The sequence below is a fragment of the Bidens hawaiensis genome, unplaced genomic scaffold, assembly GCF_021521415.1.
Source record: "Bidens hawaiensis isolate Kalapana, Puna unplaced genomic scaffold, B.hawaiensis_p1.1 tig00003488_1, whole genome shotgun sequence".
NCBI classification, from domain to species: Eukaryota; Viridiplantae; Streptophyta; class Magnoliopsida; order Asterales; family Asteraceae; genus Bidens; species Bidens hawaiensis.
Window position 1 is genome coordinate 1,860,627 of NW_027491195.1, and position 26,809 is coordinate 1,887,435.

General features: G+C 32.5%; 2 pseudogenes across 1 annotated transcript; one reads left to right on the forward strand and one right to left on the reverse strand.

The window, feature by feature from the left end:
• Nucleotides 1-1,311: 1,311 nt before the first annotated feature.
• Nucleotides 1,312-2,997, reverse strand: LOC143623508 (UDP-glycosyltransferase 83A1-like; annotated as a pseudogene). The gene is made up of 2 exons (XR_013151907.1): nucleotides 2,353-2,997; nucleotides 1,312-2,284 (listed from the first exon to the last, which is right to left on the reverse strand). The product of XR_013151907.1 is annotated as a UDP-glycosyltransferase 83A1-like (transcript).
• Nucleotides 2,998-24,270: 21,273 nt separating this feature from the next.
• LOC143623531 (exocyst complex component EXO70E2 pseudogene) lies at nucleotides 24,271-26,432 on the forward strand (annotated as a pseudogene).
• The last annotated feature ends 377 nt before the right edge of the window (nucleotides 26,433-26,809 follow it).

The following is a 26,809-nucleotide window of genomic DNA, read 5'->3' on the forward strand; positions in this document are numbered from 1 at the left end:
GCTGGCATCATAAACTCCGTTTGACTAATGATGGTACCCGTTTTCATCAACTTACCATGAACATGTTTTACAACTATCAATTGCATGGCCGATTCAATTTATTACAATCTTTTACTAATGGCTGGTCATTTATTTTAACAATACTTGGTTGATGCTTACCGATGTATCGAACAAAACAGGCTAGATTATCTATTGACACATCAAAATGATTTCAGAAGTGAATCCTTGCAAGGTATTCATGATGCTTTACTACATGGTGATACTAGGGGTCACGATGTTGGTAGGCGAACCATGCTACCATCCTCGTTCACGGGTGGCCATCGGTACATGTACTCAGCAAAAGCAAAAGGTAAATAGCCATATTTTTTCTTTTAAATAATCTCTTTTTACTATGTGCTCCTTCATATAACAACTTAACAATCAACTTTACATATGCAAGGTGACTACATGCCTTAAATATAAAACTTATTCTTGTCTAAACTTATTTATCTATATAAGTTATGTGTTTTGATTATTAAAATATAACTATGTCATCTAAATTTGTTTTAATATACTTAATTTGCTTTCTTCACAGCCTATTAAATAAATTAAAGTTACCAGCCTGGGTCATCACTCAACCTCATATATAATATGATGACTTCAGAAATTCATTATATGCGTCTCAACATTTGTAAAAAATTATTATAAACCTATCAATATTAATTAATTAATATCCTAAACCACCAATAATCTAACTAATATATTAAAGCAAAACCAATTTGTCCAGTTGTCATTCTTCTAGGGTGTCCACCTAATATTTCATGTCATCTACTTTCCATGCTTATAATTTTTACATAGTTAATCAATTAATTTTAATCTTAATGCTAATTAACATTTAAACTAATATATAACACAAGTATTGGTCAAACTTAACATTTACAGTTTTGAATTCATTTAAAGGTTTTTACTGTGAAATGTTGTTTTTGTATTTGAATGACATTTTATAATACTTGGATGGCGTATGCATACATTATCTGTTTTATAATACTTTAATGATATTTTACAATAGGTTTTTGATTTTTAAAGATATCGGGTGCAAAGTTGCCCGTGATAGAGGATTAAAATTTGAATTAAAATAATTATGTAATATGCTATAGTTCAAGTAAAATTTTTCTCTTTTTTTTTTTTTTTAATAAATATGACATTTTCTTTTTTTTTCCACCCGTGTGTAACATAACTGAAAATAAGTGGCAAGAAAACAAGGGAACAAAAAACATACATTCAAACAATGTAAATACAAAATTAACTTGAAACATAACTGAAAATAACAGAATACATATTCTATGAAACCACAACCTAAGTTAAAGGTTGTGCATCATATATCATTTGCGAGTTTCATTGACACAAGCATCATCATTTCCTTCCTTTACCCAATCAATGAATTTGTTGAGATTTTTGTTGGAGGAATTTCCTACTCGCACACAGTCCATCGCTTTTTCTTGCAAATTTAAGGCATTTTGCTTGACTATATTGTTGCTAAGTAACTGCTCTACTTTAGTCCTGATTTCTCCTCGTGTAACGATACCTCTATCATCTTGGTTCAAACCCAAACCGGTTTTCCAAATATCACATATGTATGTTTTGTTAAAAAACTGATCAGCAAAGTATGGCCAGCACAAGAAAGGAATGCCATTGCTGACACCTTCCATTGTAGAGTTCCAACCACAATGACTTATGAAGCAAGCCACTGAGGAATGGCTTAGGACCTCCTGCTGAGGTGCCCAACTGACTATTTTCCCACGAGTGCCTATTCTCTCCATGTAGCCACTTGGGTAGACATAGTCTACAATGCCACTTATACCGGGTCGAATAACCCACAAGAATGGGTTTTTGGTGTCCTCGAGTGCTAGCGCCAACTCTTCAAACTGGAGTTGGTCAAATATTGTGAAACTCCCAAATGCCACATAAATGACCGAGCAGATCGGTTGTTCATCAAGCCATCTTAGGCAAGAGGTGTCTTCATTCCAGAAGTGGCCTACTTGCTTTGTTGATCTGTTGGTTGCCAAATGAGGACCTATTGGCAACATCTTTGGAAATAGGGAGAACGCCCCATTCTCTAGCTCCATGGTTGAGTTGCATATTATGTGGTCTGCTACTTTTGTTGCTTCTTTACCTTCAAGAATTACAAAATCAAAGATGATTTGGTTTGTGGTTGGGTCGCCTACACAAGCCCATATGAAATTTGCAGGGTTCATGACTGGCATGGAGGTTGACAACTGAACCATTTGATCAGTCAAAGGTAGCCCTGAAAGAAACGTATCAGGGCATAAGGCTAAATATTCAGCTATGCAAATCAATAACAATTTATCTCACCGTTGTTGTTTATAACTTCATCGTCCATCAGCTTCTGAAGGCTCATAATCACAGACAAAACTGCAGCCGAGCTGGGACAAAAGAGTGCTAGTCTAATGCCCATCTTCCGAGCAACTTTTGAAACCCATCCCATGTAACAATCGGCAATGATGCATGTAATTTTCTCATCATCGTTTTATTAATATCATTTATCAGCTCTTCTAGTTTGGTGGGCATGAACGGAAACATTGTTTTTGTCAACTTCCCAAGGTCATTCCTATCGTCACCTAGTTCCATCCCATCTGAGATCGAAACCATTTGCATCAAATCACTCAAACCATCAATCTCTGAACACGCACTCATAACTCGTTTGTGAGTGAACGCTGTGTTCACAAACGTAACCTTGAGACCGTTACTAGTGAGGCACCGTGCTGCTTCCATAAGAGGAATCACATGGCCTTGTGCCGGATAAGGTATTGCTAGAATATGAATATTTTTCATTTTTGTTTTGAGTTAAGTGTTTAGAAACGCCTTATGTTTTGCACTTAAAATGACCCCTTTGTCATTCCTACGGATATAAATAGTTGGTTGAGCTTCCAACTTGTCAATTTAATAATGCATAAAATAGTTTGATACTCATGTGCGTTCCTTCTGGCACTCTACGATTGCCTAATCTACATAATAAATCGTAAGTCAATTTCTTGAGATCATATTTACAAGTTTGAATATAATATTGAAATCGAGTAATGAGAATCTACTCATGTGCTGCGTACAGTTTGAAATATGAATAAAGTAACAAAGCATCCTCTCTTACTCTCTAGGTGAGTTTGGGGGCAGCAAAGGGGCGGTATACCTTCGGAACACCACCGAGGGGCGATCTGGGACTAGCGGTAACTAATGGGTTGTGTGGTGGTGTGAAGACCGGGTGACTTTGGGTGGGGTTGTGGGTCCAACGGTCATATGACCGTTAGTTTAAAAAAAAATAATTTAATTAATCTATTTAACCTCAAAAAATTCATCTTCTCTTACACACATTTTCTCATCCAAAACACCTTCTTTTCCAAAAAACTTTCTTACATTTCATAACAATTAACCCCAATACAAGCCCGAACCTGACGAAGATGAAGAGGAGGGAAACCAAAAAATTCCAAAAAAATACAAACCCAAACCATAAGTATTGTTATTTTCTTTTTAATTTTGTTGTATATAAAAAAAAGTTTAAATCCCCTCAGGGCGGCAAACCAAAGAGGGGTAACATGGGGAGGGGCTTTGTTGCCCCCTCCACAAGTCTTACAGATTGCGGTGATAGAACAAAGTTTAAACAACAATTCCTTTATGTTGGCTAATTAAGAGTGGACTCGATGGCCCGAGCCTAAGTAATCTTATTAAGTTATATGTGATTGACAAGTTGTGTAACATCCTGTCCATGCTAGGGCTGACGTGTCACTTTTACAGTAGGTCAGAACTCAAAGCATTGATTTTCATTAATGATAGAATATTAAATTGTTTACAGTTATTACAAAAGATTGAATACAAAACTTTCTTTCAATTATTCGCTTAAGAAATATCCTTAAATCTTTAACATTTTCCCCTGAGCCGTTGATCAATCTCTTTCCGGGTAGCCCTGTTACCTGACGTACATATAAACAAAATATGTACGCCTAAGTAAAATTACTCAGTTGGACGACAACTATAAAATAATGCAATAGTACAATGCCCTAAATAATAGCTACCAATCAATATACATATCAATTAGCCACATTTAGAGCGTCAAATAGTTCAGAGCGTCAAATAACACATTCAGAGCATCAAATAATTTAGTGCATCATATACAGATTTTCAGCGCGTCACCTTTCGATGCGTCGTAATCAGAGCGTCATATACAATTTTTCAGCGCGTCACCTTTTGGTGCGTCGCAATCAGAGCGCAGTTTTTCAGCACGTCACCTTTCAAGGCGTCGCAGTCAGAGCGTCAACGAGTAACCCTTTGGTGTATCGTAATCGATGCGTCAATATCAGTAAATGCTAATAATATAAATAACTAAATATATAATATCACAAATTCGATCACATAAGCATAAAATAACGAGTTCAATGACCTGACTATGAAGTAGCAGAGAATCAAATTCGTACACGTAAGTTGTTAAGAGGTTCAAACCTGAATGACGAACAAAGTAGAAACGAATCCCTGAGCGAGAATAAACGATGAGGAAACCTACTATCATTAGTTAACACACTCTCTCTCCCCACCATTTTCGTTTAACTAATTACTTATTAAAACAACTTTTCACCTCATTTGTGAAATTCCAAAACTGAGTAATCATAGTAATTGAATGCCATGAACATATATATTTATAAACCTAACAAAAATCTTTAAATTATCAAATGCAAACTAGTGTTAGTGGAAAACTATTTATCATTTTGGTGTTTGTTAGAAAATATTTACCAAACTAGTATTTTTCATTTATTTTGTATTTATCTTTTACTTTTAAATTAACATATTAGTCTTTTTAATTTTTCCTATTTATTTAATCAATTATCTATTTTTGTATTATATGCTTTATATGTTTTTATTCGATTAATCCCATACCTTCTCTTTTTTTATAAAAATGCTTTTCTCAGTCAACATTTTTTTTTACAAACTTAGATCTGAATCTTTTCTTTCCAATTTATATATTTGTTTTCATATATTTTTAGGATTTTAATATATTTATTTTATGAATGTGCTCTTTTGGGTATAGTTCTGGCATCGTATCGAGTATAAATGATACTGACTGACTTCACGTAGAACAATCGCAGCCACGTTTGGGTATTACCAACGTATAGGTTTTACCGATTTCTGTTGTTTTATGTTTTAAACATGTTCAATTTACGAACATATTTTTTGGGTTTTGTTCTGGTACCGTAACGATCCTAACTGATACCAACCAAAATTGCGTCGAATAGTCACCACAACAATTGGGTTTTACCAACGCTCGGGTTTTACCGATTTTTGTTGTTTTTTTTGTTTTAAATATGTTCATTTTGAGAATTTAATTTTTGTGTTTAGTTTCGATACAGTAACGAACCTTGCAGATACCGACCGAATTAATGTCAACGCCTGTATTTTTACCAATGCCGGGTTTTATTGATTTTTTGTTTTAAATATGTTCATTTATGAAAAATCGGTAAAACCCGGACGTTGATAGAACCAAGCACTGCCGCGACTATTTGACGCGAATTTAGTTGATATTTGTTAGGTTCTTTAAGATACCATAATAATTTCAAAAAACAAATTTGTAAAATGACGATATTGATTGATCAGATAAAAATTCATAACGAAGTAAAAAAAAAATTGAGTGATAAAAATTAGACAAAAAAAGAGAGAGAAAAACCAAATCTGTAAAATGACGAATTGAAATAAAAATATGAGAAATAAATAGAAAAAATTCGTAACTAAATTAGTTAAAAGAAAAGGAGTTGAGTAAAAAAAGATATAAAATGACGATACTGGAAATTCAAAAAAAAGAATAATTGATTAACTTAATTAAAAAAAGGTTATATACTCTAATATGTGAATGTAAGAGTAAAAGGTTAATACAAAATAAATAAAAAACACTAGTTTGGTAAATAATTTTTAAAGAATACTAAAATACTAAATAGTTTTTCCATCAAGAGTAATTATCAACACTTAATATATGTAAGACATTAATTCAGTATGTTTCTAACGAAAGCACTTGAATCTTCAATCCTTTTCTTTATTTTTTTAACAAACCAAGAATTTCATTAAAATAAAATATAAAAAAATAGCATTTTAGTTGTATATGAACAGTGGCCAAAGTCACAAGTGGGTAATCAGGTTCATTTATTTAAAAAAAAAACCGTTGTTGATTACAAAATAACGTGCAAGCTCAACTTGTTACCTTTAGGGTATGTTTGGTTGTAAGAAATGAAATGAAGGAGGAATGGAATGGAATGGAATGGAATGGAAGAAGGAATTGAATGGACAAAGAAATGAAATGGATCATTACCATTTATTTTTCTTGTTTGGTTAACCTATAGGAATGAAATCATTTATTGCATTTTATTGTTTGGTATCTAAAAAAATTGTAGAAATAAAATAGAAATAATAAAAACACTTCTATCTTAAAAAAGTGAATACTTTTTAAACCCAAAAAAAAAAAAAAAGCCTACAATGGCGACGGTGGTAGCTCCGGTGACGAAAATGATGGCAACGGTGGCGATGGTGGTGGCGGCAGAGTTGGTGGTCCATTTGATTAACTTTCATATATACAATGTATTCTTAGAATTTGTTGATAATAAAATAATTCAAAAATAAATTACATTCAACATAATATAATTTAATTCTCTAGACCCTTTAAATTTAAAAAAAAAATGTTTAACAATTAATAACAATAATAACTATATAAGTTATAGGTTTCAACTCTCCTATTTTTATTGCATATTTATGAAATCATTTTTACATTAAAAACCGTTTGATCATTATAGGTTTCAACTCTTATATTTTTGTTGCATATTTCAAATTTCAAATTTATGTGCAAACTGATTACCTTGAATGAAATTGAGAATAACATTCATTTTTAAATTAACTAACAAAAAATATTTATGTTATCGCCCCTCTCTATATACTTCATTTTTACACAAGAAATTTCACACCATGTCTTTTCATCTATCAAATTCTGTAATTTCGTATTTCTTTGTAAGATTCATTTGTATTACTAAAATTATTTCATTCATTCATATTATTGATATTGTTCATATATTTTAATGATTATCAATTTAATACTTTGTTTGTATTCTTATTATTTTATTACAAACAACACAATATAGTCAAAAAACAAAACAAAAAAAAACATAACCATGTTTAATGAGTTGGATATGCTTAAGAATGATTGTTTTCTCAAGGTTCGTTATTGAAGTTATTGCGTCTAAAGGCCAATAATAAATCCGGTGAATGTTGATGAAAGAGTGATGTTTGGCACCTCAAAGGTTGATATATGATGGATGTTGGTGGCTCAAAATAAATGCAACGTTTGAAGACCTTTTTTTTTGCCTTTCAGTTTGAGTGTGTTTTTTTCTAAGACAATTTCTTCATGTTTCCAATTTGGTTTGATTTGTGTTGGATTTTTATATATCGTATAAATTTATGGTTTGTTTTATAATTTGGTATTTTATATTATAAGGTAATATGTCAATATCTAAGTCTTTAGCATACATGGTGTTTGGAAAGTAAATATTTTTTGAATTTGTTACGCGTAATTTTTTTAATTCTTTTACTTTTCAAAACATACTTTTATAACATTTGCGCTTTGTTGTCTTCTTTATGTGTTAAAAATTAGATCATTTACCCATGGTATATGATTTTCCAAATCATTAATAATATTAAACATTTTATTGAAGTTAATATAGTGATAACCTTGATAATTTGTACTCAACATGTTATCTACTATTTATTAATCAACAAAAAAATTTTTATACTCACAAAAACCGTGAGTAACAAAAATGAATTATTTATCAACTATAAGGTGTGATGTTCATACAAATTTTTAATTCATGCTGGTTAAATATGTAGTCTATTGGGCCTTAGTCAATTTTTCTTATTAACCGTCTCTTTAATTTCCTGGTTAAATATGAATATGAACTCATGGAAGACACATACCATTGCTTTACGCTAACTACACACTTATTAGTTTATGAATTTTAAATTTTTAAAACTTTTAATTGTGTTTCTAAACATTGTACTTTGTATCTTGTTTTGGTTTATCTTTATGTTTGACAATTATTTCTTTTCGTGCCAGTATTATTTATAACTAAATATCATGTTGTCGTTCCAGAAAACATATTACAAATTACAATATAATATAAAATTATATATGTTTGTTAGACGATTTCTATACGTTCACCTGTGTCGTGCACGAGTCAATAACCTAGTAATCAGTACAAAATTTTCAAAGTTTCCTTTATTTAAAAGTTACTCTCCTACAAATCAGAAAACTTTACTTAGCATTTATTTATTATTTTTCGAATATATATTATATACATATTAAAAAAAACACGTTTGATGCTAAAATTTTCTTAGTATTGTTATGACACAAAATATTCAATAACAATAAAACAACCATCTGGTTAATGGTCAGTCAATTAAAACATCTTTTACGATGTACTAACTCGTTTAAACCCGGCAACATGCTTTGATAATTAACATTTTAGGGTTTTTAAAAATCAGGATGTTACAAGTTGAATTAACCCTATATATATTAACCAAGTCAGAGTTATCAGGTTATGTATTATATTTCAGTTGTTTGAGTTGTAGTTTATGGATTATATTAAAACTAAGATTATTATCAATATTTGTGTGCTGTTCATTAATTATTGTATGTTGATCTTGAAATGATATCAGAGACCAGTTGAAATTTTTTAATTTCATAAACTAATTGTGCATGAAAAGCAAGTTTTGTTATATTAGATAGATACCTATTTTAATTAACTTTAAATATTTGTCATTTAGTAAGTGTAGTTCTATTTGCCCATTATGTTATTATTATTATTATTATTATTAAGTTATATGTGGTTGATCAAGTTGAATTAACCCTATAAATATACATCAACGAAGTTAGGTTATGTCTTATAATTCAGTTGTTTGAGTTATAGATTATATAAAACATAGATTTGTGTGCTCTTCATTAATTAATGTACTTGGATCTTGAAATGATATCAGTTAAAACCTTTTAAATTCATAAACTAACTGTGCATGAAAAGCAAGTTTTTCTATTAACTTTCAACATGTGTCATTTATGTGTCATTCAGAGCATTTCTATCGTATCTTTTATCTATAAATTCAAAATTAAACTAAAAATAACTATATTTTCTTACTCATTTTCAATTATATAATACTTTTTTAGATTTTTATCATTACCGTTTCTTTTTTCTTTACTCAAAACAATTTTTAAAATATATTAAAAAATTATAAGACATGAACATCAATTTTCAAATATACAAGCATTCACATTCAATCCATTAAAATATATTAGTAGAGTTTTTATAATGTAGGAAGTGGTTTATGATATTTTAAGTGGAGGAGAGAGAAATACATTGATTTTCTTAATATTTAAAAAGTTATTGTTCATGTTCATGTTCTATAATTTTTTAATATATTTTAAAAATAGTTGTGATGGATAGTAAAGAGAAATGGTAATGATAAAAATATAAAAAATATAATTTAATTAAAAATGAGAAGAAAAATATATTGATTTTTAGTATAATTTTAGATTTGAAAATACGGGATAGAATGGAAATGTTGTAAGTGTAGTTGACTATTTGCCCAGTAGTATATTGTTATTAATCATAACTTAGTTGGAGGATCAAATTATGTTTGAGAGAACCAAATTATGTTTAACTAATAATAATTTTAAAATATTTTAATACTCAATGACAGTGAATAATGATCAATTGTAATATACTATTATAATAAAACAAGGTTTTTATATCAAAGAACAGATCTGATATCAAAGAAAAGTTTCTCATCCTAGCCGCTAACCATCGTGGCTGCCAACATTCTCATGTTAACGGCTCTCGAGACAACCGGAGCTACTAATTCCCACCGTCTCCTTCACCCACCTAAAGCATGTTTGCTACAGGTTAGGTTTCAGTTTGCTATTGCTTATTTTTATTATTATTATTATTATTATTATTATTGTTAATTTACTTACTGGTGCTACGGGTTCCTTATCTACAAGTCATTCCTAAAGATTTTAGGGCAAAATTAATTGATAAATCTTGCTCTTTCAAAACCTTTCCCCATGGCTGTTGCTTCCATCCCCGGCTCAGCCCCCTTATCCATCTCAAATTCACCGCATTTAGATATTTTCAAGCCAACCCGTTAAATTAATTATGGGTTTTACAACAAAAATAGATTTTGGTCATCAATTGCTCCTTTTGAAAGGGCTCATTCTTCAGATTCCATGGCCTTTAGGTATATTTCTATGAACTCAGTAAAGAATAGTTATTATTGTTGTTGTTGTTAGTATTATTTAATCTTTGTTTGTTAACAAAGTTTAAGTTTGATAATTGAGGTGGGTATAATAGATTAGCAAATTATATGGATAATTGATGCATATTTTTAATTTTATAATCTTTTTTCTGAATATTGCATGTTATCAAGATTGTAAGAATTTACTTGTCCATAGTTCTATACCATCCCACCTTTAGGAGAATTTGGTATTTAATTTATTTTAATTACTTAATATGTGTTTCTTGATTAACCACCCTGAAATTGGCTATTTGGATTGTCTTTATGTTAGTTTGAATGAAACGGTACATCTAGAGCTTCGATTAAGTGGCAAAGGGTGCTCCTTAAAGTAAGCGGTGAATTGCGGGTGGTGGTGAAGAAACACCCAAAGGTAACTTAAACTATATTTTGTTATAATTTATAATATAGCTCTAATTTAATAAATATTAGCATATGATGCTACTTCTGATTAATAGGTTACAATATCTATTGCAAGAGAAGTTGGTGATGTCACTCGCCTTGGCATTGAGGTACCATTTTCTTTGTATAATTTAAGGGGTGTTTAGATGCGTGTTTTTAAACTGGTTATATCATATTGAATAATCTTGTATACTATTTTTTCCTACTAGGATTTTTGGTAGTCATAGTTGGTGGAGGAAACGTCTTCCGTGGAGCCTCATAAGCTACAAGTAGTGGTTTTGATCATTCATCTGCTGATTACATTGGGTAAAACTTCAGTCACTCTTTTGTTAGTAAATCTATAATTTTTACAGTACGGCTAATTTGTAATTTTGAAAAAAACGTGTCAGAATGTTGGCGACTGTGATGAATGCTATATATTTGTAAGTAACAATGGAGAGCATTGGGCCGAAACCAGTCCAAACAACATAGGATGTCTCAGATTGTTGAACCGTATATAAGGCGAAGGGCGGTTAGGCATCTAGGAAAATGGCGGGTCGCTATTCTTGCAGCAGGAAACGGGATCTGTTCTCCACACAGATGCTGCAGCCTTTCACTATGCATAAAGTAAGTTTATTTTTATCTATCATTAACATTGTGATTTGTTGAACATGTCAAATAGAAAATATTGTTAAAATATTTATCAAATAGGGTTGGGTTCTGGTTTACGAAAAAAGGAGTCCATTTATCATTAATGCGTATAACCTTCTGTATCTTTTCTTTTTAGTATCTTATTTAACGCAAACTTTTTGTAAAGCATGTTTAGATTTTAGAAGATTGATCGTGGGTCAACACAACCCATCCCAAGCCAACTATGCCAATTTTATGTTGTTTGATACAAATATTATTTGTTTATAGCATTCAGTTTTTTTACTAGAAAAAATTGGTGCAATTCTTATATGACATTTAGAAATGGAAGTTATTGTTATTTTTTATGGATGCAGATATCAAGTAAACAATGCTTGGTTTCGAATTATGGTATTAGCGTTTTACATGGGGAACGGTGAAGTTGGACATAAATCTATGCTCAAGGGTAATTTTGCTTCTCTCATTTAATCTTAATTACCCTTTTTAAATGTTTTTTTATGATTTAAGTTGATATTAGGGAGAAATTACTTGCTTTCATATGTTACTTAAATCATTACTAAATAGTTTATGTTTGGGACTATTCATTTGAACCTCTTTTGCTATGCATATAAGTAGAAGCAGATAGTTAGCTTTTGTGTAAACAAATTGCTATAAGGTAGACTTGTAATTTTCAACCGATCAAGAATTAGCAGATAAGCTATGTTATAAAAACCTCATATTCAAAATTTCATAAATTATATGTTTGCATATGATATGGTTTTTAATTATTTCTAAGTTGCGGTTGACTTTCAAGTTGAAGGTGAACAGGATATGGAAGCCAATGGCAGGTTCAACACCTTTGGACCATAGGGAGGAAATATGTGTCACCCTTGTAGTAGATTTTTAAATATTTTTTCATCTTATTATTGACCCGTGTAGAACATGGGTGGAATATAATAATCGTTAAGTAATCACATATATAATTTCAAACGACAAGATATTTTTAACATATTCTTTGAAACGGTCACATTATATATAATTGTCATTCATATTTATACGCATCATACAAATACATTTATACACATATTATATATACATATACAGATATGTTGTTATTTTATAATAATAATAATAATAATAATAATAATAATAATCTAAGTTTCTAATTAAAATGATTTAGGAGGTTTTATTGATTAAAGATTCAATTTGCGCGATATTGGAGTATTGAACCTCTTTGACATGTTAAGCATTTATTTGGAAATGTTACAGGTAACTGTTATGCTGATGCACTGAAGGCTAATAATCTTGATTTGAACAAGTTGGTTGCAACTCATGTTATTCTTTTGGATCTGTAGTGAAATCCAACTACTGAAGATCAAGCCATTGACTGAATCAGTCAAACTCATCCTGTTACAGCGTCCTGGCTCACTGTTAAAGACACAGTTGAAGACAGAATTTTAAAACTCCAGGTTTGTACTTTTGGAGTTAAAACTATGAGGAAAATGGTTGATTCGGCTTTTGGTGAAAATCAAAATGGAACGTCAATTGATCGTTTAAACGCTGAAGATCTGATATATTTGTTCATGGTGGTCACATGAAAAGGCGAAAATGGTTGATTCGGCTTTTGTTCATGGGTGCACATTAACTTATATTAGTTAGGTGGTAATTTTGGGTAATTTGTTTAGATAAAAATGTAAAGTCCGGTAAATAGTGGTAATTTACTATTGCTGCTTAAGGAATATAATTTCTAAAGTAAATATTTTCATCGATTGGCATCGATCTTTGAGGGTGTTTGGTTCCTAAATAATAATAATAATAATAATAATAAATGTTGTATATAAAGAAGTTTTTAGAGATTTGTAATTTCTATGTTTCATACATTTGACTCAATATTCCTATTGAGGGTGTTGTTGCCAAACAGTCACTTTTATTATTTATGGAATTTTCGTTTATTATTAGGATAATTGCCTTCCACTCTAGGCTACTTTCTTCAAATTATATGATATATAGATCTTTGTTCACCGCTATTAGTTTGCATTTCTTAATTTTAATGGTATAAATTGAAATTTGTAGTATTATATTTTTTATTGTTTTTGTTTAATTACAATCTCTTGTGATACATAGTTTCTAACTCAATAGAGTCATAAATTATTATTACTTTTCGGTCTTGAATGGCGTTCAGAAGCAGATAAGACCTGCATTTCTACTCACATGAAATAATATGCAAGTATAAATGAAACATTGTTAAATATGTAATTTGTATTTACTAATCATAAATTATTCATAATTTCATAATGTTCGATACTCATCCCCGTGTAATACACGGGTTATAACCTAGTAACTTTAAAATATATTTAAAAAAATGGACCATTATGATTTGTGCGTATAATCTTACACATACATATGAGTCATGCTAATCTTCTCGATCTATATGACTATATTATTTGAACTAGGATAAAGCCCGTGTGATATATGGGTGGCTAAAAAGTAAAATGAAAAGATTAAATTTAATAATATACATATTAGCGCATCTTATGAATTCATAACATATAAATAATTTTCTAAAATACATAAACTAGTAAGTATAATTTGTATTTGCATTTTAAAAGTAATAAAATAGAATGTTGTGAATCTATACCAATTAAGAAAAAAAGAAGGCCAACACCAATTCATCCTAGCTGAGTTGGTAAGCCATAAACTTTTAAAAGCAAGGTAGTGAGTTCAATTCCCATCAATAAAATATTTTTCTTTTTATTTATGAAGAGAAAATTGTAAAAATGAAAACATGTATACTTGGAGCCTATGTGAAGGGTCTAATTGAATTACACGTGAAACAATTATGTTGCTTTAATATAATAGGTAGATTTTATCGTATGTCCTGCGAGGGACATATATTAATGCACTTAATTATAAGTTACTAAGCACACTTAAATATTAGGCAATGAAATGAAGTGGAATTGAATGAAAGAGGGAATGAAATCGAATGAATAGGTGAATGAAATGGATTATTACCATTTGTTTTGTTTGGTTAACCTATGTGAATGAAATTAATTAGTACTTTATGTTGTTAGGTAGCAAAAACACAACTCGGACATAAAATAGAAATGATAAAAATACCCCTATCACAAAATAAAAAATTTACCAAAATAAAAAAAGGCAATGGTGACGGTGATACTAGTGATGGCGGCGGCGATGACAATGGTGGTTGTCACACCCCGACCTACGCAGAACATGCCAGAGCGTAACGCTAACTGTTCAAAAGCTCGAAACATGATTAAAGTGACAATAATAATTTAATTCATTCATATCATCTCAAAACAGAAGTTCTGACACACAATGATCCAAAATAGAACCAAGACATAATATTTGTTCATTATTTGAGAACCTAAAGTTAAAATATAGTTCTCATTTTTTAGGTGAGTTTCTCACACCCCCGTTTTAACGTTTTTATACGTTGGGGTAGCATGTATATCCTATTCAAGCATTTACTTAGTTATTGTTTATTCAAACTACAATTCGTATTATGGACTTGTGTGTTTACTTGCGTGGATTTCAATTTCAAGTGGTGGCTTCGATAAGTATGATCATAACCCCCCCTGCACTCAGGACCGTGGTGTTATGAGTGGAAAAGGGCCTCTGATCCAAGTACATTGGTTGCTACCAACTGGAAAGGATTGCGTACGTTTATCTAAGTACGTTGTTACCAACTGGAAAGGACATTGCTTGCATTTTAAACTTGTTCATAGAATTGTATGATTTTCTTTACGTATATATCAAACTTGTGTGATTCTCACCAACTACTTGTTAGTTTACTTTATTTTATATACATGCTACAAGTACGATTATTAGAGATTGAAGCTTGATGAAGACACTAGATTTAGGTTATCAAAATAATTGGACAAGTTGTTGAATTTTTCTCTTATTAAATTCTATTTCCTTGCTTTAAACTTGTGTACTTGAAGTTTGAGTAAATTAATGATAATATTGTCACATAATAGTGTCACATGTGTTTTGAAAAATCTGTACGTCACACTCGGGCATTTCCGTTTAAGCTGGGGCGTTACACATTGGTATCAGAGCCGTGACTATAAGATAGGACAATAGACGTAGTGCTCTAGTTTGTTGTAGCCTATTTTATTTATTTTTTTAGGGTTGTATGATTAAAAATTATATGTGCCCTATTTAATTGTTCACTGCACATGTTTAGTATTTTATAATTGTTGATTCATTTACGCTGCATATACACAAGCACACACACAGGTCCAAGACTCATGCCTAAAACAAAGATTTTCAAGTATTTCAACAAACAATTTTCGGTTTTCGATATTTCTTCATCTTAAACATGGTTTTACGTGGCGGGTATGTAAATGAACAATGTTTTATAAGATTTTCCAAGGATAAAATAACCAAACATATTAAACGAGTTGACCTCCCATGAGCTTTCCATAGCAATTTGAATGGCCCAACTAAATAAAACAACATAAAGTTTGTGAATTGGCCTCCCATGAGCATTCCATGGCAATTTGATGGCCCAATTCAAATAACGTGTAATAAACAATTGAGTTGATCAGCCCATGAGCGTGTACATGGCATTTAACTGACCCAACTAATTAACGAATTATCGAATCAATGGAGTTGTTCGGACCATGAGCGTTACATGGCATTTAACCGACCCAACTAAATATCGAATCAAAAAATCAAATATAAGTAGTTGGTGTATCTCGGGAACCACCCTGGACGATACGTTCCAACCCAAAAATCAAATCGAAAATGATTTAAGATAGTTGGAGTGCCCATGGATTTTCACCCAACTAAGCATTTAAAATAATTTAAAAACACAATTTGGAAGTATAACCGTTTAGCCGGTTAAGTTTACCATGCAACCGTTTAGTCGATTACGGGTAACACTTAAAGTTATGGTTGTATGACATTTATCATACCCCCATGCTTTAAGGTGAAGAAACAAAACAAAACATGGGAATTCTTAAGGAATTTCCCACAATAAAAGACAATTTACCAAAAATAAGAGGATTTGAAAATATTTTGAAAGTGAGGCATAACCTCGGAATTCGTGTGTGTGTGCAATACATAAATAAGATAAACAATAAAATAATTAATCTAAGCAAGCTGCAAATAATTTTTAATAGCACATAGGGTAGTTCATATAAGCACGTACAGTGTCCTAAGCATATGTCTAAGACAAATTCTAACGACCTATTTTATAACCTTCGACTCTGATACCAATCTGTCACACCCTAACCTAAGGCGGAAATGCCGGGGCGTGATCCGATTGCTCACAGCTCGAAGATACTATCATAATATAAATGTGACAATACTATTTAATTATTTTATTTCAAATGGGCACACAATATTCAAATACACAACAATACAATTCAAATAAATATATACAATCATTTAAATTCAAATTTGTCTTTAATATAACCCTAAGGTCTTTCTAAGTGTCCATACTTCAACTTCAAGCATCCTGCATATGCGTAGAAAATAGAGTTTTGCCAACAAACATGTTGAGTGAGTTTATCACCAATTTTTGACACCAAAAATAATGTTAATATAATAAATAAGCAAAGCGTAATAAATGCGGTAAGTAAATCAAACCATGAGCAAATAGTTGTCGATTAAACCATTGCCAAGCGAATCGGGCGGTGGTCAATATGTGAACCCTCTCCAAGGGGATATGTCAAGCGATTGCATACAAAGACAAATAAGCATATGACAAGTATATTTGATTAATCACACACAATTACACATTTGCTATTTTTGATATATGTATATAGATGTTGGTCATATTTGTGGTTTATGCTTTGTATATTGGGTTTATTGTTAGGCTACATTATGTAAACCGAAATCAAGGGATTCGGTGGGCTTTGCATGTATTGGGCCTAGGTTAGTAGTCTATATATAGGATGTATGTTTACATTTGTAGGGTTGCTAGTTGGTTTTGGTTGTTCGTCCATTATTATTCAATCGTGTAAGTTAAGGGCTTAAGCACCCGACGTATAATATACGTGTGTTTTGAAGCTTCTTCATTGTGTTTGCTGTGTTCTTAATCGTTTCTCACAGAATCAACGTAGTGGTTAGTTTCCACCTAACCATTAAGTATATGGATATCACATTGAAAGATCCGTCACGGGACTTACAATTGGTATCAGAGCCTATAGACCTATTCTAGGCTCAGTCATTGGTGATATCAAGGATTCTGTTTTTTGATCTAAGAAGGTTTCTTGTGTTGAAGGTTTCTGGATCTCGAAGAAGGGTGTTCTTCGTGTTCTTCGGGTGAGAAAGGCTGAATTCAGAATAGATTTTGGTATATCTTGCATTTAATTTGAATCCCATCTTTCTTGGGATTTAGTTAAATATTCAAGAATTACCATATCATTGTCTATTCTTAGTTCTCGGGTTGAATTTGAAGTTTTCGGGAAGATTTCAAAGTTCACGGTCTGCAGTCATGGTTTTCAGGGGCATTCTCAAGTTCTCTGGCTAAATTTATTGTTCTCGGATTCAATTCCTCGTTCTCGAGAAAGTTTCGACAGTTCTCGGTGGTTGTTTGTTTTCGGGGAGTTTTTTGGTGTTCTATGGTGGATTTCAGTATTCTCGGGAAGTATTCTATGTTCTCGGGCAAATTACAGAGTTCTAGGCTTGTTTTGCTTGTTTTTGGTCATTATTCGAGTTCTCGGATCATCAATTGGGTTCTCGGATTGACGGGTCAGTCTTTGGGTTCTCTGTTTGCACTTAGGCTCTCTGTTGGGCCTACTGTTCATCTGGGCCTGTCATCCGAAGTAATTTCATGGCTTTCACCTCCACCAAATCCTCTGAGGAACAGCTATGGAGGAATATTATCAGACCATGGTTTGTTGATAGTGGCTATTCTAGGCACATGACAGGAGACATCTCTCAACTGAGCAACATTCGAATTTTTAATGGAGGATATGTTTCCTTTGCGAGAGGAGAGAAGGGAAAGATTACTCAAAAGGGTACTGTGAGTAATGATGTTCTAAAGTTTCAGAAGGTAAATGGTGTCCACATCCACTGATGAGGCTGAGTATGTTGCTGCTTCTTCCTGTTCACAGGTCATCTGGATGCAACATCAATTGCTGGATTACGGTTTGGAATTTCTTGACACTCCCATCTTTTGTGATAATGATGCTGCTATTGCTATTGTTAAAAATCCTGTTCAGCATTCCAAAACCAAGCACATTGACATCAAAGTCCATTTTATTCGTGACTGTTACGACCGAAAACTGATTCATCTTGAACAAGTCCACACCGATAATAACGTGGCGGACTTATTTACTAAACCGATCTGAACAGCCAGGTTCAATGTGCTTGGGGGATTTCTTAAGATGCTGCGTTTTGATGACTGAGTATTTTTTAGGTTTAAATTATGTACATAATTTTTTTTTCGTGTCATAATTTATGTACAATTAGGGGGAGAAAAAGAAAAATACAAAAAGAGTGTGTGTGTTTAAAAAAAATCAAAAACGGTTTGTTCCTTTGCTTAAAATCATGCCGGTTACTCGAGTTCAACGGACATATTTCATATTTGGTCCTGTCATCAATTCTTGACTCACGGGATAGCCATAAACCTTAGGGCTAAAAGTGACCGGGGCAACTGAACATACATAAAAAAATTGTTTTTGTTTAACTATCGTTTTAAGTTCTCTTACTGAAAATTATGTCGGCCGCCTAAAGTTTGGTCCTATCGTCTAGCTGTAGACACATAGGATAGTCATTCACCTGAAAACTGAAGGTAACTGGGGTGATTGGATTTAAAATTGTCTTCGGGATTATCATCTAGGAAATGATATTAATATTCAGCTAAAGCTTATTAGAAGCTTAAAAATTTTCAAATGAAAATTTATCCAACTTTTGAAAAAATGATAGATAAATTGATTCTGCGTGCCTAACGTGTGAAGTTATTAAGCTAAAAAGGCTTTTGATAAGTCATTGATGTGTATGGTAGCTTTCCATGATAAGTAAAAGTTTGAAGTGATATAAACTAAATCTGCTAAACTTATTGTGGAGGGTCATTTTGAAGATGTTTGCATGTCCCTAGATACATCTCTCCGAATGATAGGCAGAAAAGTAATTACCCAGTCATACACGAGCCCATTAGTGTCTTGATCACCAAAAATATTATATTTCATTTAAAGCGTTAAAAAAAACTGTAATGTATATAAAAATTATTGTCATTCAAATTTGTTTTCCAAAAGCTTAAAGGGGTCCTAGGGAACTATAGGGGTGGGGCATTCAAGTAAGTCTTAAACACTCTGAATGTAAGGCTTGTAAGTCCGGATGGCGTGTAAGTCCAACATTCAACCTTAAAGCTTAAAATTTTTTTGTATAAAGAAAATTATTTGATCAGCCACTAGGGGGTTGGAGTCAAATTGGGGTGATCTGGGGAAAGCCAAATACGCTTTGAGAAGAGATAAGGGGTATCTTAAGTCCATAAGTGATGTCCATATAAGCTTTATGCCTAATTGAATCTAATCATATCACTGGCGCAATGAAAATCATGCTAAGTTTCTAAATACCTGCCATCAACCTTTTCACTATGTCAAAATAACGCTGAAAATGGATCATTGTGAAAGTATCTTAATCAATATGATTTCATGTTCGGATCTTTTCTTAAAAAAGGGGTTGCTTACATTTAAATCAGCTGAAATTTGATCCCAAAATATGTTAAATCTTCTGATGGCTAGATAGGTAAATTAATTTTGTTTTAGTTTAGTTTTCACTCTAATTTTATTTTATTTTTAATTTTATCTTTTACCTCATATTTACTCGTGTCGAAACAAATGTCTTTAAGAAATCGTTTTTATCAGGAATCGGGATTGTTTTTAGATCATGAAATTTCACGACTGCTAGTCTTGATCCTTGGGTCATTATGTTTGACCAAATGTGTCCATAATATTTGTGTTCTTGGCCCAGCCATCTTTGGCCCAAGTTGTTTGTGTTAATGGTGTTCTCGGCCCATCCGGGTTCTCGGCCCAGATGGGTATCTCAGAAGTTCAAAAGGTTTTGTTTACAGATTTGATTAGGTTTGGAAGGGATCAAAAGTGGTTTATCAAGGTCTTCATCCGTTGGTCAAGTTTGGAAGATTTGCTGAAATCGAGGTAGATGTTGATGCTGCTGGTGCAGCTGTAGCTGAGGAACATATGGTTCCCGCTCAAAGGTACAACAGTCAGTACCTACTGCTGAATAAGTTAAAGAGTTTGAAACGTTCAAGAAAAAGCTCCAGTTGACTGCATTGAAGCTTCCTTAATTAGTCACTGCAACACATGTTAAAGATGATATTGACGAAGAGCCAGCCACCGATCTTATTCCACGCAAACGACGAAAGAAAGATTCAAGACTGGGTGTGCAAGCTAGTGATGTGATACCAACTACTCAACCAACTGTTGCTGAGCTCGTTACTGTTGAAGCTCAGACAGCTCAAGGCCCATCTAATGTTGCTCAACAAACTCAAGAACATATTTTTGAAGATATTCTCGAGCACGAATAAAGCAATAAACCAAGGGGGAGATTGTTGGGTCATATTTGTGGTTTATGCTTTGTATATTGGGTTTATTGTTGGGCTACACTATGTAAGCTGAAATCAAGGGATTCGGTGGGCTTTGCATGTATTGGGCCTAGGTTAGTAGTCTATATATAGGATGCATGTTTACATTTTTATGGTTGCTAGTTGGTTCTAAGTTGTTCGTCCATTATTATTCAATCGTGTAAGTTAAGGGCTTAAGCACCCGACGTATAATATACGTGTGTTTTGAAGTTTCTTCATTGTGTTTGGTGTGTTCTTAATCGTTTCTCACAGAATCAACGTAGTGGTTAGTTTCTGCCTAACCATTAAGTATATTGATATCACATTGAAAGATCCGTCACGGGACTTACAATAGATATGTATATATATAGTATGATATACGCATATGTCCCCAAAACATTTTTGAAAACTGAGTAAAATGGGGAATGATAAAACTCACTTGATCGAATAAGCCAAACGAGAATGAATACGACAAGTAAGTGGAAACCACGCTCTTCGAGAATTATCGACATGAATCCTAATTAAATAATATAATATTATGAACGAATTATAAATGATGTAACACGTATGATGAATTTAGGATTTCAATGTGATTTGAGTTACAATTATGATTAGTGCGTTACGGATTGAAAGATTACTCTCTAAGGATTATTATTATTATTGCAAAAACAATATTATTAATTACCTTCAAATTGTGAGAATCATTGTTTATTGTATAATTGAATTTACATTTAATTAGTTTAAATAAATATGAGTTATGAAATATAATGATAAACGTTTAAGTATATAATTAACATAAAAATTTATATTTTAGAATCTTTAACGAAATTCGACGGTAAAAATATAACCATGAACATATTTATTATAGTTTTGTTTAAAACGAATATTTTATATATATATATATATATATATATATATATATATATATATATATAATAACCATGAACATATTGATAAAGACGCTTGAGAAACTTCCATATTGATGTCGGATTTTAATAATGACGGTTTATTATTAATACGATATATATATATATATATACGAAAATTTTTGATGAAGTTAATTTACACGGAACATTTATTTTATGAAATCGATTAAATAAAATATTGTTTATTTAATATTTAATATTAATTATAATATATTATAAATCATTAAAAAACAATTTAAAACCATCAAAATAAAGAAATACCAAAAATATGGCCGGCCCGGACTCGAACCCGCGCCTATGGCCGGAACAGAATGGAACACACACACACCAGCCAGCTCAGTTGATTAAGATCTGGAAATGGATATATTTATAAAGAAAGTAATTATAACCATATTCATAAACCCTAATTATGAAATCGTTCAATCCGTTCAATGTTAATTTAATTAATGTTAGGGCTTTTATGCAGCAACTCACGACGAACCTGCACATATAATTTATTATCTGAATAGGTGTTTAAACACGGCTCAATCGCAAAGCAACAAAGCCGGTGATGTGAGTGACGAACAGAAGATTATCAGCCTCTGACAATCAAATTAACCATAGGGCTTTGGTTTGAGCTGGTAAGAGAGGGGTGCAGATACGAGGAATCGAGTTATAATCAAGTCTAGGTTATATAGATGGGTTTTAGGTCAAGTCGGTTAGTTAAAGAATCAATACACGTTATAACGGATCTCGTTTCCTAATTAACTTAGTCAGTTAGGCAGATAATAGTAATAATAATCATAAACACGATTCAATTCCGAGTTTAGAACGAAGATTGTGGCTCAACTAAACTAAACGGGTCAAGGTTACGGGTTACGGATATGGTTTAACAGGTTTGGTTACTGGGTTATAAAGGTTTTATACAGAAATTGCAATTTAGTCCTTGGGAAGTTGATGTGGATACAATAAATGATTAAAGTTTAATTTTGGGTTAAAAGTGTACATTTTCTAAAAGTTTAAGTATATATATTAAATAAATATAATAAATAAACAAGTATAAATTGTATATTCATTACTCGATAAACGTGATACTTTTCATTGTTAAAATTTCTTGAACCTAAAACGGATCGGATAGTAGATGTAAATTTGTATATGAAAACCCGAGTTGTTACAAATCAGACGTGGGACCCGGTTGCTTACCTGGAGAGTTCGGAAAGTGCATGAAACCTATTAGGCCAAAACGTACCACTCAAACACCATACGAATCACAACATTTTTCTCTCCTGTTTAATTGAATGATGCTTTTTTATACATTTAGCATTACAGTTTTCTCTCTCTTCTACTCAATACCAATTCAACAAATATTAAAAAATAAATAAGGACAAACAAAGTTTCTCCAAATTTAAAAAAAAATCACTACATTTTCTCTTTTCACCGTATAATTTACAAATTCCCTTCACACAATTAAAAAGGATAAGTTAAGAATAATATGAGGTTACTAGAAACACACCATCCAACTATTTTTTTTTTTTGAATGTTAATGCTTTTCTCCTACTATTTACAATATACCACCATTGTCAGGAATCGAACCCTAGACCTCTCACCCAAAGACCAAAGCCTTTACCATCCCACCAAAGTGGAGATGGCACCATCCAACTATTGAATTGCTAAACAAGATGTTGGGACCCACAATCCTAAATCATATTTATGTAAATAGTATGTTTGAAATTGACCTTGAAAACGAGTTATTAACTTATTGATTTTCATAATTTAAATTTAAAAATTTGGAATTTATGGCTTTTAAAACATTATAAAAAAAGTCATTGGGGTGGTGGCCCATTGATAGAGACAAAATCTCTTAACATCAAGGTCTTGGTTCAAGTCTCATCACCAATAAAGAAATTTACCTTTTCAAAAAAAAACATTATAAAAAAGTTAAAATAAAAGCAACTTTTATTTTTAAATGCAACTCCTAAGTCCTAACAGTTAAATACTTAAATATCTTTTTTCTAATTTCTACTAATTTGACCAACAAAAGTTTTAAGGATTCCGCGCTAGGCTAGCCAATAATCTATCGCCACATAGACAAGCATACTAGCACACCAAAAACGGCTGCTTGACTATTTGAAAAGTCAAACTCCCAATTGCAATTTTCCAAATCTAATAAATTATTAATAATTTCAATAAGGCAGCCGGCTGGCTTCAAGAACCAATAGGCAACATCCGTACAAAACCCAATCAGTCGGACATTACCGGGAACCCACCTCCGATTACTCAAGTCTTCAGCTTTCTGTCAGATATCTGTGTGAGTTTGTTCTTTAATTCTGTTTTGATTTGTGGGTTAGGTTTATTTGTTTAAATTCTGCACTTGGGTCTCAATATTATTGAGGTGAATTCGTTTGCTGTGTTTTCTTGATTCTGTTTTGGATCAAATTCGTGGGTTTTTTGGGTTGCACACCAAGTGTTTGATGAAATTCCTCTTTTAGTTGGGGCTGTGTTTTGTTGTTAGTTTTGTGATGGAAACTTTGGAAGAAGAGAATTTGATTGCTGCTGCTAGGCTTATACTAAAGGCGTTGGATTCCAACAAGAAAATAACCGATAAAGCAAGCGAAATCTTGGCCGATTTGGGCACCCAATTGGCCTGCTTGAAGATTATTACTTCGCCTGTAGATCAAGATGAAGAAGAAGATGAAGAAGAAGATGTAGAGCTTGTTGATATCAGAGAACGAGTTAATTTGATTCATGAAAAGATTATGAATTGGGAAGGTGTAGATTCAATGATATGGGATTATGATCCCGAACACGGTAAGGAGTATTTAAAAGCCGTGAATGAAGCAAGAAAACTAGCCGAGAGTTTGGAGAGTTTGAGTCTGAGTAAAGATGAAACCGAGCTTTTGAGAAATGTTAATAGTATAATTAAGATATCCATGTCTAGAATGGAGGAGGAGTTTAGACATATACTTGTTCAAAATATGCAAAACTTCGAGCCCGAACATTTATCTTTTCGGTCTAATGAAGATGACAGCGTAGATTTGAACTCGATTGTGTCATTTGGGGATGATTCAATTGATGAGTCGGTTCAGAGAGATAGTGTAAGCCGTGGATCCGAGGTTGTTATTATGGATTTGGTTAACCCTCAAGTGATTCCTGATCTCATAAGCATTGTTAACTTGATGTTTGGCTCAAATTATGGTCAAGAATGTTGTCAAGCATTCATAAGCGCGCGTAAAGACGCGCTAGATGATTGTCTTTATATTCTTGAAATTGAAAAGTTAAGCATTGAAGACGTTCTGAAAACCGAATGGGGTGCTTTGATTTCTCGGATTAAAAGATGGACCAAGGCGATTAAGGTCTTCGTGCGCGTTTATCTCGCAAGCGAAAAGTCTTTATGTGAGCAAATTTTCGGTCAATTTCAAACCGAGCCCGTGAGCTCAGTCTGCTTTTCGGAGTCATCAAAATCTTCAATCTTGCAGCTTTTAAAATTTGCAGAAGCGGTTTCCATCGGGCACCAGCAACCCGAGAAGCTTTTAAAAATTCTCGACACGTATGAAGTATTATCGGATCTTGTTCCAGATATCGATGATTTGTATGGTAATGAAAACGGTTCATGTGTTAAAACCGAGTTCCAACACGTTTTAACGCGCGTCAGTGATTGTGTGAAAGCAACATTTATCGAGTTTGAGAAAGCGGTGGGGTCCAACACGTCGAACAGCGCGTTCCCGGGTGGTGGGAACCACCATCTGACTCGTTATGTGATGAATTACATTAAAACGTTAACCGAGTACAGTGATTCCTTAAACGAGTGTTTGAAAGACCAAGATCAAGTGGATGATCAAGACTCTTCATCCTCACCCGACACGAATCCTGGGACTGATAATGATAATACAAACAACAAGAACACTCCGATGGCGGTGCATTTTAGATCATTGATGTTGGTTCTTGAACAAAACCTTGAGGAGAAATCAAGATTATACAAAGATGAAGCTTTGAGACATCTTTTCATGATGAATAATATTAATTACATGGCTGAAAAGGTTAAAAATTCAGAGCTAAGAAATGTTCTCGGGGACGATTGGATTAGAAAGCGAAACTGGAAGTTTCAACAATATGCAATGAGCTATGAACGAGCCACATGGAGCTCGATTCTGAATTTCCTAAGAGAAGATGGTCTCTCGGGTGGCTTGGGTTCAACCTCTAGAACTCTTCTTAGAGAGAGGTTGCAGGCGTTTTATACCGCATTTGAAGACATTTACAAAAGTCAAACCGCGTGGTCAATACCGAATAGTCAACTTCGCGAAGACGTGAGGATCTCGATGTCTCTTAAGGTGATTCAAGCTTATAGGAATTTTGTTGGTAGACATGCTAATAATATAAGTGAGAGGTATGTTAAATATACAGCTGATGATCTTGAGAACTGTATCTTGGATTTGTTTGAGGGAGCTCCAAAATCATTGCATAGCTTCCATAGAAAGTGATATCACTAGACCACACACTTATTTTGTAACATATATAGCTGTCTAAATTGTAAATTTGTATTATATTATGAAACATTTGGTTAAATCTTTTAATTCTTTAGTTTTATGTATTAGGAACTACAATTATATCTCTCTTTTTTTAATGGAATTATATCTGTCTCTTGAATTATACCATCTCTTAACAAGCAGGATTGGCAAGATTGAATGGACTGTTAATGCCATTGATGATTGAAGGTCGATCAGATAACAGATGCCTTGAATGATTATCGGTAAACTTTGAACGATTGTTAATTTCGCCGGGATGGTTGACCAAGGATTAATAGGCATTTAATTTAACGGCATCTCGTAGAGAGAGAATATAAGAAGGTGAAAGAATGACTATATCTATTATAATGTAATATAAATATCTTTTCTATGCAATAAAACTCTTTAGAAACGCAATCTCCCCGACACCTAAAGAAAATGAAGTGAGTCATCAAAAACTTTAACTAAACCTTCCATTT